The 9,546-nt window shown below is 43.7% G+C and overlaps 1 long non-coding RNA gene across 1 annotated transcript; it reads right to left on the reverse strand.

Annotated features, from left to right (window-relative positions):
• Window positions 1–1,421: 1,421 nt before the first annotated feature.
• Window positions 1,422–6,380, reverse strand: LOC133507076 (uncharacterized). The gene is made up of 3 exons (XR_009797224.1): window positions 6,253–6,380; window positions 3,102–3,214; window positions 1,422–1,589 (listed from the first exon to the last, which is right to left on the reverse strand). It is a non-coding gene; the product is annotated as an uncharacterized LOC133507076 (long non-coding RNA).
• Between the last annotated feature and the right edge of the window lie 3,166 nt (window positions 6,381–9,546).

The raw sequence follows: 9,546 nt of genomic DNA on the forward strand, positions 1-9,546 counted from the left end.
TTCAAACCAAAACTAGGCAAACAGCTTTAAGTAAATTGTGACCAATAAGCATTTTCACCCAAATAACTCAAACTAAAATGCTTGCCAAACGGTTGCCTTGTCGATTATCTGACATCAGACACGTTAGCATGAAACGTGCTAGCATGCAGTAGGCTTGATTTTGCTTCCGCCGGTGACATCAAAGTAAGGTGGGATGCAGCCCCCGGGCCTCCAGTTCGCCACCTGTGTGTTAGAATATCACCAGATGTCTTCGAGCTTCACTCCCGGTGGTCTCGCTGTGTGTGCACGGCCCCTCTGCGCCCCTCTCAAGTGATTCCCCCCCCCCCCCCTCCTTCTGCCTCTGTAAACGTGGGCTCCTTTTTCGCGACACAGAGCGGCGGTGCGAAGCCTTCGGGCGCTCGCCCTCCGCTCCACGGGTGTTCGTCGTCGTCGTTCCTCTCTAATATTGCCGTGGGGGCGGGTGGGTGCGCCCGTGACCTTACAGAAAGAACTCTCTTCCCGCTTTCCGCCTGATCCCACTCGGCTCTCCCACAATTAGAGGCAGACCTTATGATACATCGCCATAGCAACACAGCAAGAAGCTCTTACTTCCACTTCACTCCTTCACCTCATCTCCTTTTGGACATTGTCTGAAGGCTAATTGAGGAGGCCGCCCGAGCAAGGTCACGCACGCTTCCTCACTTGACTTTACAGTAAAGGTGTCCCATTTCTTGAGTCAGCGCCCGTAAAAGCGCCTCGTGCTTGTCGGGCATCCATTAAGCCAACTACAGTAACCTTTCGGTAATTTGTAGGGGGAGGGGGGGGGGCTTTAAATGAGCTGTGTTGTGATTAGGAAGGAAATGTCAGTGGTTTTTCAGGCCGGATATCTTCACCGCAAGAATGTAACCGCGGGGCGTCGGGTAAATCAATACTGGAGCCGAGCGAGGGGGGTTGAAGGAGGAGGAAGAAGAAAGCGGGAATCGGAGATCAGCGGAAGGATGTCGTGCGAGTCAACTTGTGTTGCTTCACCTGTGAGACCTTCGGCACATTATTCGCTTCGCTGTCGCGTGTGGGACAGTAAAATTAGGACGAGTCACTTCATCAATTATTGAACTCATTTTTCTCGCAGGCCACATTGATGTCGCAGTTTCCGTCAGAGGGCCGCCATGATGGTGGAAATATTTACTCATCATATTTACATTATCAATTCATGAACTAGTTTTGGAATCAGAAATCAAGGGTAATGTTGTTTTTCACACAATGATGCTTGTAATATCTTACCTTTATCATTTATGACATATGACAATTTGAAATTTTGGTACAGATTTTTACAAGAATTACAGAAATGGGCACTCTAGATTTGGCTTCGCGGGCCTTGAGTTTGAGACCTGTGGTTTAACCGGTCAGTCACTGACAATAGAGGATCTTCATCTGGTCCGGACGGTTTGAGCAAAATCAATTGCTTCGTTTGCGGGAAGGTGCACAAAAGCAAAGTCCATTAAGGCAAGGTCCAGTGAGTCTGGGGTGGAAGAACTTGGGACCGCAACCCCGTCTAACACCTTCGGGATGAACAACAAGTGAAGATTGGGAGCCTTCAGCTTGATGTTCTTCTGGATGAATAGAGCGAAAATGTAGTTGAAAGTCTTCACTGGAAAGTGAAATGTGTAAAACGTGCAAAAAGGCCAACAACGCAGTTTTTCCTTCAGCAACAATGGGCACATACAGTGGATATAAAAAGTCCGCACACCCCTATTCAAATGAATGTTTTTTTTATGTATTTATTTTTCGGGTGGCGATTTTGTTATTAAAGAAATACCAAGTGAAAAAAATGAGGAAAAGCCTACTAGAACATCTGGAATTCATTTGGCGTAGCTCTTTAAATGGTGGATGGCGTGTGCCGACTCCCATTTGACATACGTTTGAATGTGATAGTTCATTATGAACACAGCAACATCCCAGCTATGAGGGTGTGCACACTTGTGCAACCACATTATTTACTTTCACATCGCTTTTCGGAAAGATTCCTTTTTGTTTTAGTTCAGTCAAGTTGTACAGGTTATAAGTCAAGTTTTTTTAAAAAAAGGGATTTTGAACTGATTTACCTTGGTGTATGTTTTTTTTTTTTAAACCACAAAAACCTAGTATTTGAACAAGGGTGTGCAGACTTTATATCTACTGTTGCTTTGACACTTTGTGGTACTTAGTGGACTAGTTGACTCATTTTTGACACGGGCCACATTTTAGTTACGGTTTCCCTCGGAGGGCCGTCATGCCTGTTAAACTATAAAAATCTTTAATGGGTTCATCATATTTACACATGAAATTTAAGCACTAGTTTTGGAATCAGAAATCAACAGTAATGTTTTTTTTCAACTACTGTTGATGTTTGGTAACACAAAAATGTTAAAATATCGCCGTGCATCGAAGATGACGCGCTGTGGCGACGCCTGATGGGACAACCCGAACAGAAAACATATATTATTATTATTATTAATGATATGACAACTTGAAATTCTGTTCCAGATTTGAATAAAAACCATGGAAGTTGACACACATCAGTTGCTTTCGCGGATCGCATAAAATCACATGGTGGGGCCGGATCTGGCCCCCGGGCCTTGAGTTTGACACCATTGTTATAGAATATTCTGAGCAAAATGCTCTCTCTCCACTTGAAAGAAAAGTTAACGTTATATTGATGAATTTCTAAATGTATTGATTGTTTTTGCCACCCTGTTCTGTTTTTGGCAGCACGGTGCCGCAGGTGGAAAGCATTGGCCTCACAGTTCTGAGGTCCCGGGTTCGATCCCAGCCCCGCCTGTGTGCAGTTTGAATGTTCTCCGCGTGCCTGCGTGGCTTTTCTCCGGGCACTCCGGTTTCCTTCCACATCCCCAAAACATGCAACATTAACACTCTAAATTGCCCCAAGGTGTGATTGTGAGTACGGCTGTTTATCTCTATCTTCCCTGTGATTGGCTGGCAACCAATTCAGGGTGTACCCCGCCTCCTGCCTGTTGACTGCTGGGATAGGCTCCAGCACTCACGTGACCCTCGTGAGTCTAAGCAGCTGAGAAAATGGATGGACGGATGTTCTGTTATTATGATCATATTTGACTTTTTCTTACATTGGCTGGGAAAAATCTCCTGGCTCTCCTGCCTCATCGTGGTCCACACCGAGTCAGGTTCAAGTACTGATGCTGACGGGACCTTCATGATTCACTTTTTGTACTGCAGACACCTGCAATTTCCAAGTAAGATGAGTCGGTGATGAACGTGGCTGAAAACGTTCATGATATTTGAACACGTCACGACAAATGGAAAAAAACACGTTTTAAAGTGCCGGGGTCCGCGAGATGCTGAAATTTGACGGCGTATCGATTGAGGGGCGTTTGAGGGAAGCGACCCTTTAAGGTGACGTGTCTGGACTCGACACACTTCCTTTTGTACTCTCACGTGCATTTTTATACGCACTGACATTTTCTCACCTCAACAGAAAGTCGACGGGAAAGGGTTCACGGACAAATAAGCAAACACAAAAGAAACGTTACACAGAAAAGGGATTGCCGTTTTTTTTCCATCACCACGTCTCATAATATCGCCGTGCATGAAGGAGTACGAAGAAAAGTGAACTATCGGAGTAGAGAATGATGAGAATGTTATGATCAGAATTGACTGGAGAATATGAATTGGGTAGATTAAAAAAAAAAAAACATTTTCAATCATAAATATAGTGATGCAGATTGAAGTCACCTTGGAGAGTATTTGTGATATAACTCGAAACGCAAATATCTCAACTCATCTTTTTCCCCATTGAAAATTAATTAGATGCCATAAATTTGTTACCGCTACTCACCCCCCCCTTAAAAAAAAACATTTCCTAATGTGCTTTCAACACAAAATATAGCATGCTATAAAATTGTAAAGACACAATAATTACATCAGTAAATGCAATGTATAGAATTTAATCATTTTTTTGCCACATTTTTCACTTCAGTTCATTGGTCATCGTGCTGGCCCTTCTCATGTGTTCCTTATGGTGACCTACAGGGGGCAGTATACGCTCACATCTTCTTGGCAACTTGCATATTTGCTGTTCTTCACTAAGGAGAATGTATCTATGACTGCGTGAATTGTTATGTTGTTTTTCTACATGTGTTGCTCCTGGATTTGTGTACAAATATTCATTGCTTACACCACCGGTGTCAAACTCAAGGCCCGGGGGCCAGATCCGGCCCTTGATGGATGATTTTATGTGGCTTGCGAAGGCAAATCGTGTATATCAACTTCCATGATATTTGTGATTTTGATAATCTGGAACAAAATTTCAAATTGTCACATTATAAATGATAAAGTTGAGATATTGCAAGCATTTTTGTATTACCAAACATGAACATGAATAGTTGAAAACCCCATTGCGCTTGATTTCTGATTCAAAGCTAGTTCATAAATTTCATCTGTAAATATCATGAGGCGAAAGATTTTCATGGGAGGGAAATCGTAACTCCAATGTGCCCCGCGACAAAAATGAATTTGACCCCCCTGGCTTACAGTCATAACACTATGACACCGATGCTATTCGTTACCTCTGCTATGGCATTTTGTGCTGTTTTTGACACATCGGAAGAAAATATTTGTGATTTCTTTTACAAAATACACAGCGTGTAATTCTCCCTTTTATGCTTCGTTTTGGCAGAAAAGTTGAGTCAAAGCAAAATATCGTCCCAGCAATGGCTCATATCTTGAAAAACTGGTCGGTCAAGTCACTCATATGTCAAGGCAATTACTGTGTTATAAACTCACAGTTCACATCAATGCGTACATCTGTCCATCACATTCAAATAGTGCACTGTAAATGCTAAAATAGCTTCTTTCAGGTCCGCTGAGGCACAGCCTTACTTAAAAAAACACATACCTTATAGTAATTTGTGATCTACTGTACATAGTGCATATTTTACACAAATGATAAAGACCACCCACACTGTAAAAATGATTACTCTGACCGAATCAGCGCACAATTTCGCCGCTGACAAAGACATAATTTAAATGAAGATGCAGATGAGAGCTTTGGCTTCCGAGTGCCAGAGGCTGTCAAGTGAGCCGACATCCAGAAAGCACGCTTTCGTGGGCCTGTCGCGGTGCAACACTGCCACCTTGTGCCTATTATTCAAAAAATCTTTGCAGTCAAAGGAGCTGCACCAAATGCGGAAGGGTCGTGCGAGGTAATTCTTCAGAGGGAAGGGATGGAGAAGTAATCATCTCGCTACTGCGTGGAAGCAAGTACTGCGTGCTCTTTAGCATTATTATAGTTTGTATTTATATTTTTGGCGTAATGCTTTACAATGTCAACATTCATGTTGTGCAAAATGTTCGAGGGGGAATCAAACAGTAATGAGCCCCACTTTCCTCTCGTTTCGGTTTGTTGTAATAGTAACTTAATATGCGCAAGCATGGACACGAAGCCCAAAAAGTGCTTCAATATAATCCCCCAAAGTTTTTTTTTTTTTTTAAAATAGGCCTTCAAAGAATTATTTCAACTACAAAGCAAGATGAACTCCAGTTCACTTGCGATCTGACTGATAATAAATGCTACAGAAAAAGCATCAACGGATGATAACAAAGATCCTCAAGAATATTCAAAAATGGGATGTTTTCACTTATACATGTTTGAGTATTTTTGGAAGTGGTTTCAACGTGTTGTAAATATTTCATCAGTCTTGTCTTAAAAAGACAGAGCAGCAAGCCTGAGAAGTGATTTTAAAACAATCTTCATGAATATCGCGAGAGGCCCCGTAGCTCAGTGGTTAGAGCACTGGTTTGGTAAACCAGGGGTTGTGGGTTCGTATCCCACTGGGGCCTCCACTCCCTGAGAAGGGTTCCGTCAGGAAGGGCATCCGGCGTAAAAATTGTGCCAAACATATATATGCGTTCATCTGAGATGATACGCTGTGGCGACCCCGAAAGGGACAAGCCGAAAGGAAAACAACAACAACTTCATGAATATCGCGCTGTTCCCTGATAGTGAAATGCTTGACACAATTCAATGATTTATAGTGTATTCAATTGAATATAGGTTGAAAATGATTTGTAAATCATTGTGTTCTGTTTTTTTTTTTTTTTTTTTTTTTGCATATTTCTAGCTTTGACGCGTGAGGTCGAAGTGAGCAGGTGGAAGCGGAGAAGTCGGGTGCTGAGTATCACCGAGAGCGACACAAAGTCCACTTCGACTGATGCCGGCCTATTTATAAAGACGGAGAGTGGCAGGAAGGACAACTTCACCTTTAGCCGATCTATTTGGGAATGCGGGCCGCTCGCCTCGGAGAAGTAAATCAGACGAGAGAAGTCAGCCTTTGCGCGGCCCGCAGCTGTGTGACAATATGGCCGACCGGGCAAATGCAGCATCTGACATGTTGAATTTAAAGTCAACAAAGGAAACTGACGTGTCTGCCGCGACTGGAGGAGGCATATCCCGTCCAGAATGCGACAGAGGAATTAATCACAAGCCTGGCGTTATGAATAATTTATTAAAATGCCGAGGAACGGCAAGACTGTTGTCGGAGTTTGAGTATAGTTCTTTTGTTTCATTGGACTGGACATGATGTTTTATAACCTGGACTAAAATTTGGCAAAATGGATCAAACTAGAGAACATGAGCAGTACTGAAAATGAATAAACGAATGTGGAGCATGGTGAATATGATTAATAACAATATAATAACATAAATATATTACCCATCTAATTGGAAATTCAGGTATAGCGCCTCATACACAGAGCCAATTAAACTTGAATTCAGATTAATAGAATTGAATCTCGTGCTGCAATTCAAATATTGTCCACGCGGCGGCAGCAGAGGTCCTCACCCTGGCATTCATCCATCCATCCATTTTCTTTGCCGCTTATCCTCACGAGGGTCGCAGGGGGTGATGGAGCCTATCCCAGCTCTCAACGGTCAAGAGACGGGGTACACCCTGAACTGGTTGCCAGCCAATCGCAGGGCACATCGAGACAAACAGCCGCACTCACAATCAAACCTAAGGGCAATTTAGACTGTCCAATTAATGTTGCATGTTTTTGGGATGTGGGAGGAAAGCGGAGTGCCCGGAGAAAACCCACGCAGACACGAGGAGGGCATGCAAACTCCACACAGGCGGGGCCGGGATCGAACCCGGGTCCTTAGAACTGTGAGGCCAACGCTTTACCAGCTGACCAACAGTGCCGCCTCCTGCCATTCAATTACCGACCATTTCTTGTATTTCTTCAATTAAATATAATGCTGCACGTGATGTAGTATCATCCATTTATTGGGAAATAGGGAACATGTCAAATGTACCAAAAACATGAAATACTACTAATTACAAAAAAAAAAAAAAAAAAAGATGTATCGATACAACTAAGTCGAGATTCATAAAAATGAACTGACATTGGCACCAGGTTAGGACAGCTTGTTCGCACTTGTCGGGTCGTTTTGTGCTTCTTATGTGACTTTTGACCTGAGTTTTAACCAACTTGAAGGCTTCTACTTGCAACGAATCCATCTAAGTTGCGTTGTGTGTCTGTAGTTAAGGTGGATGGTGCGTACACAGCTGTTCCACTTGCACTTCTGGACCCTAAATGTGGGGGGGGGGGGGGGTGTACGGCGAGCCTAATGAAGGTTAGAGTCCTAATGGATAATGACATTAGAGTCAGTTTGTATGCAAAGGCGTTTCAGCATTTATTCGATTTCCTTGATATCCAGCTTGAGGATCATGTACTAGTCCGTGCTACGTCCTCACTATTAAAACAATGCAGCACACAAGTTTAAACTAAAGCACTAGTTGCCGTTTAGTTTACCATTAGTTGTTAAGGTACATGTACTAGTGTGCTCTTTGTCCTCAATGGCAAAACGTACATGAAGTGATTTTTTTCCCCACGTCTCTGTGCACTAGTGGACACCTGCATGCTAGTGGTATTAGTAGTGAAACACTTAGTTATGTACATGGAATTTTCCAGGTGCACTAGTAGTGTAGTTGACCTACTTGTGTGCAGAAATGTAATTCATGTTACAGTATATTACTATACACTATACTAGAAGTGCACTAGATGCACATGGAAAGCCATTTTAGCTGTGTACCTTCACACTAGTATGTTGTTTGTCCTCACTTGTAAAGAAAAATTGAGCACAAAATAGAACAATTGTGTCTTGCTCAACATTTTTTTTCCACTAATAGTATCACTTTTGAACTATATTACCACACTAATAAAGTAGAAAGACTATAGGTCCATCAAGTAGGTATGTGTTATGCACAAAGAGCCCTCTCGTCGTATCGAAATGTCCACTAGTAGTTCAAGGAAGGTATATTTTGCCTTACTAGTACTGCTAGCAACAGCAGACATGCCTGCTTGTAGTACTTGTAAGATAAAAGTCTTGGAAAATAAATTACAGGGAAGAATGAATTGTCTTGCAGTTGAGCACAAAAAAAGATACTAGTACATGGATCTTAACCCTTGTGGTCTGGCCATCGTTACTGTTTCCATGGAAATCATCTGGGTCGGCTCAAAAGTACCACAATAGTACCACGAAACCTCCCTCCCCAAAATAAAACCATTTACTTTTTACTTTTACATATTGGCTGTTAAACGTTAAGCTAGATATTGCGGATTTCGAATAAAAGGTCAAACAGCATCCTGTACGTGCATTTGAACATTTTAGGAAGGGACGGAACAAGTCATGAGAGCGGCGGTAGAGATCGGGTGCTGACCGGGCTGCACTTGGCCCTGGAGGGTGAAGAAGGAGTGGTGAGATGGGGCGAGGAAGGGGATGGACGAATGTGACCGTCCTCCCTTTCCCTGCCAGAGGAGTAAGAACTGGAAGGCCGACCTTTTGGCGAGTGGTGGGCGGACGGGCGGCGCCCGGGGACAGAGTAGCCCCCGGGTGCGGAGTGCCGACTGGGGGACGGGTGGCTCCCGGGTGACGGGTGGAGGAACGGCGAGGAGTGGCGCCCGGAGAGGGGCTCGCGGTTATCGTGACGATGATCCTGGCCGTCTTTGGGGGATTTCAGCACCTTGGATGCACTCTTCGGGGTTTGGGGGGACTTGGCTACATGGTGGGAGGCCCCGCAAAGAGAGTTGGCGGCGGTCGTCTCGCCGTTGTCTGCGACCTTGTAGAGAAAGACGTCGTACTGCAGGGGAGCATTCTTCTCGGGGAGCAGCTTGGCGTCTTTGGGGAGGAGCACCTCCAGACCGATAGTGACTCCATCCTGATGTAGACATACGGCAAGTAGAGAAGGAGGCAGAAATGCAGGGACATTGACTGGGAAGGATGTCAAGCTATGCAAATTGTTACTGCTGGTGGAAAAAGGGGCTTCGAGATGTCATCATAAATCTTAGATAAAGGATACAGCCAGCTGCCCCATAGCCCCTGCTAGCTGAATGCTAACATACTCCAAACTCCAGCAGACACAGAGGCTAAAAATGAACGTCTATGCGGTTTTGTTGTCACCCTTTACGCAAAAACGAAACATAAACGGCACAACAACGAATATGCATTTATCGTAAAATGCTAACCAGCATATATTCTTTATCTTCTGAGAAGAA

This window comes from Syngnathoides biaculeatus, chromosome 1, assembly GCF_019802595.1.
Source record: "Syngnathoides biaculeatus isolate LvHL_M chromosome 1, ASM1980259v1, whole genome shotgun sequence".
In the NCBI taxonomy this organism is placed as follows: Eukaryota; Metazoa; Chordata; class Actinopteri; order Syngnathiformes; family Syngnathidae; genus Syngnathoides; species Syngnathoides biaculeatus.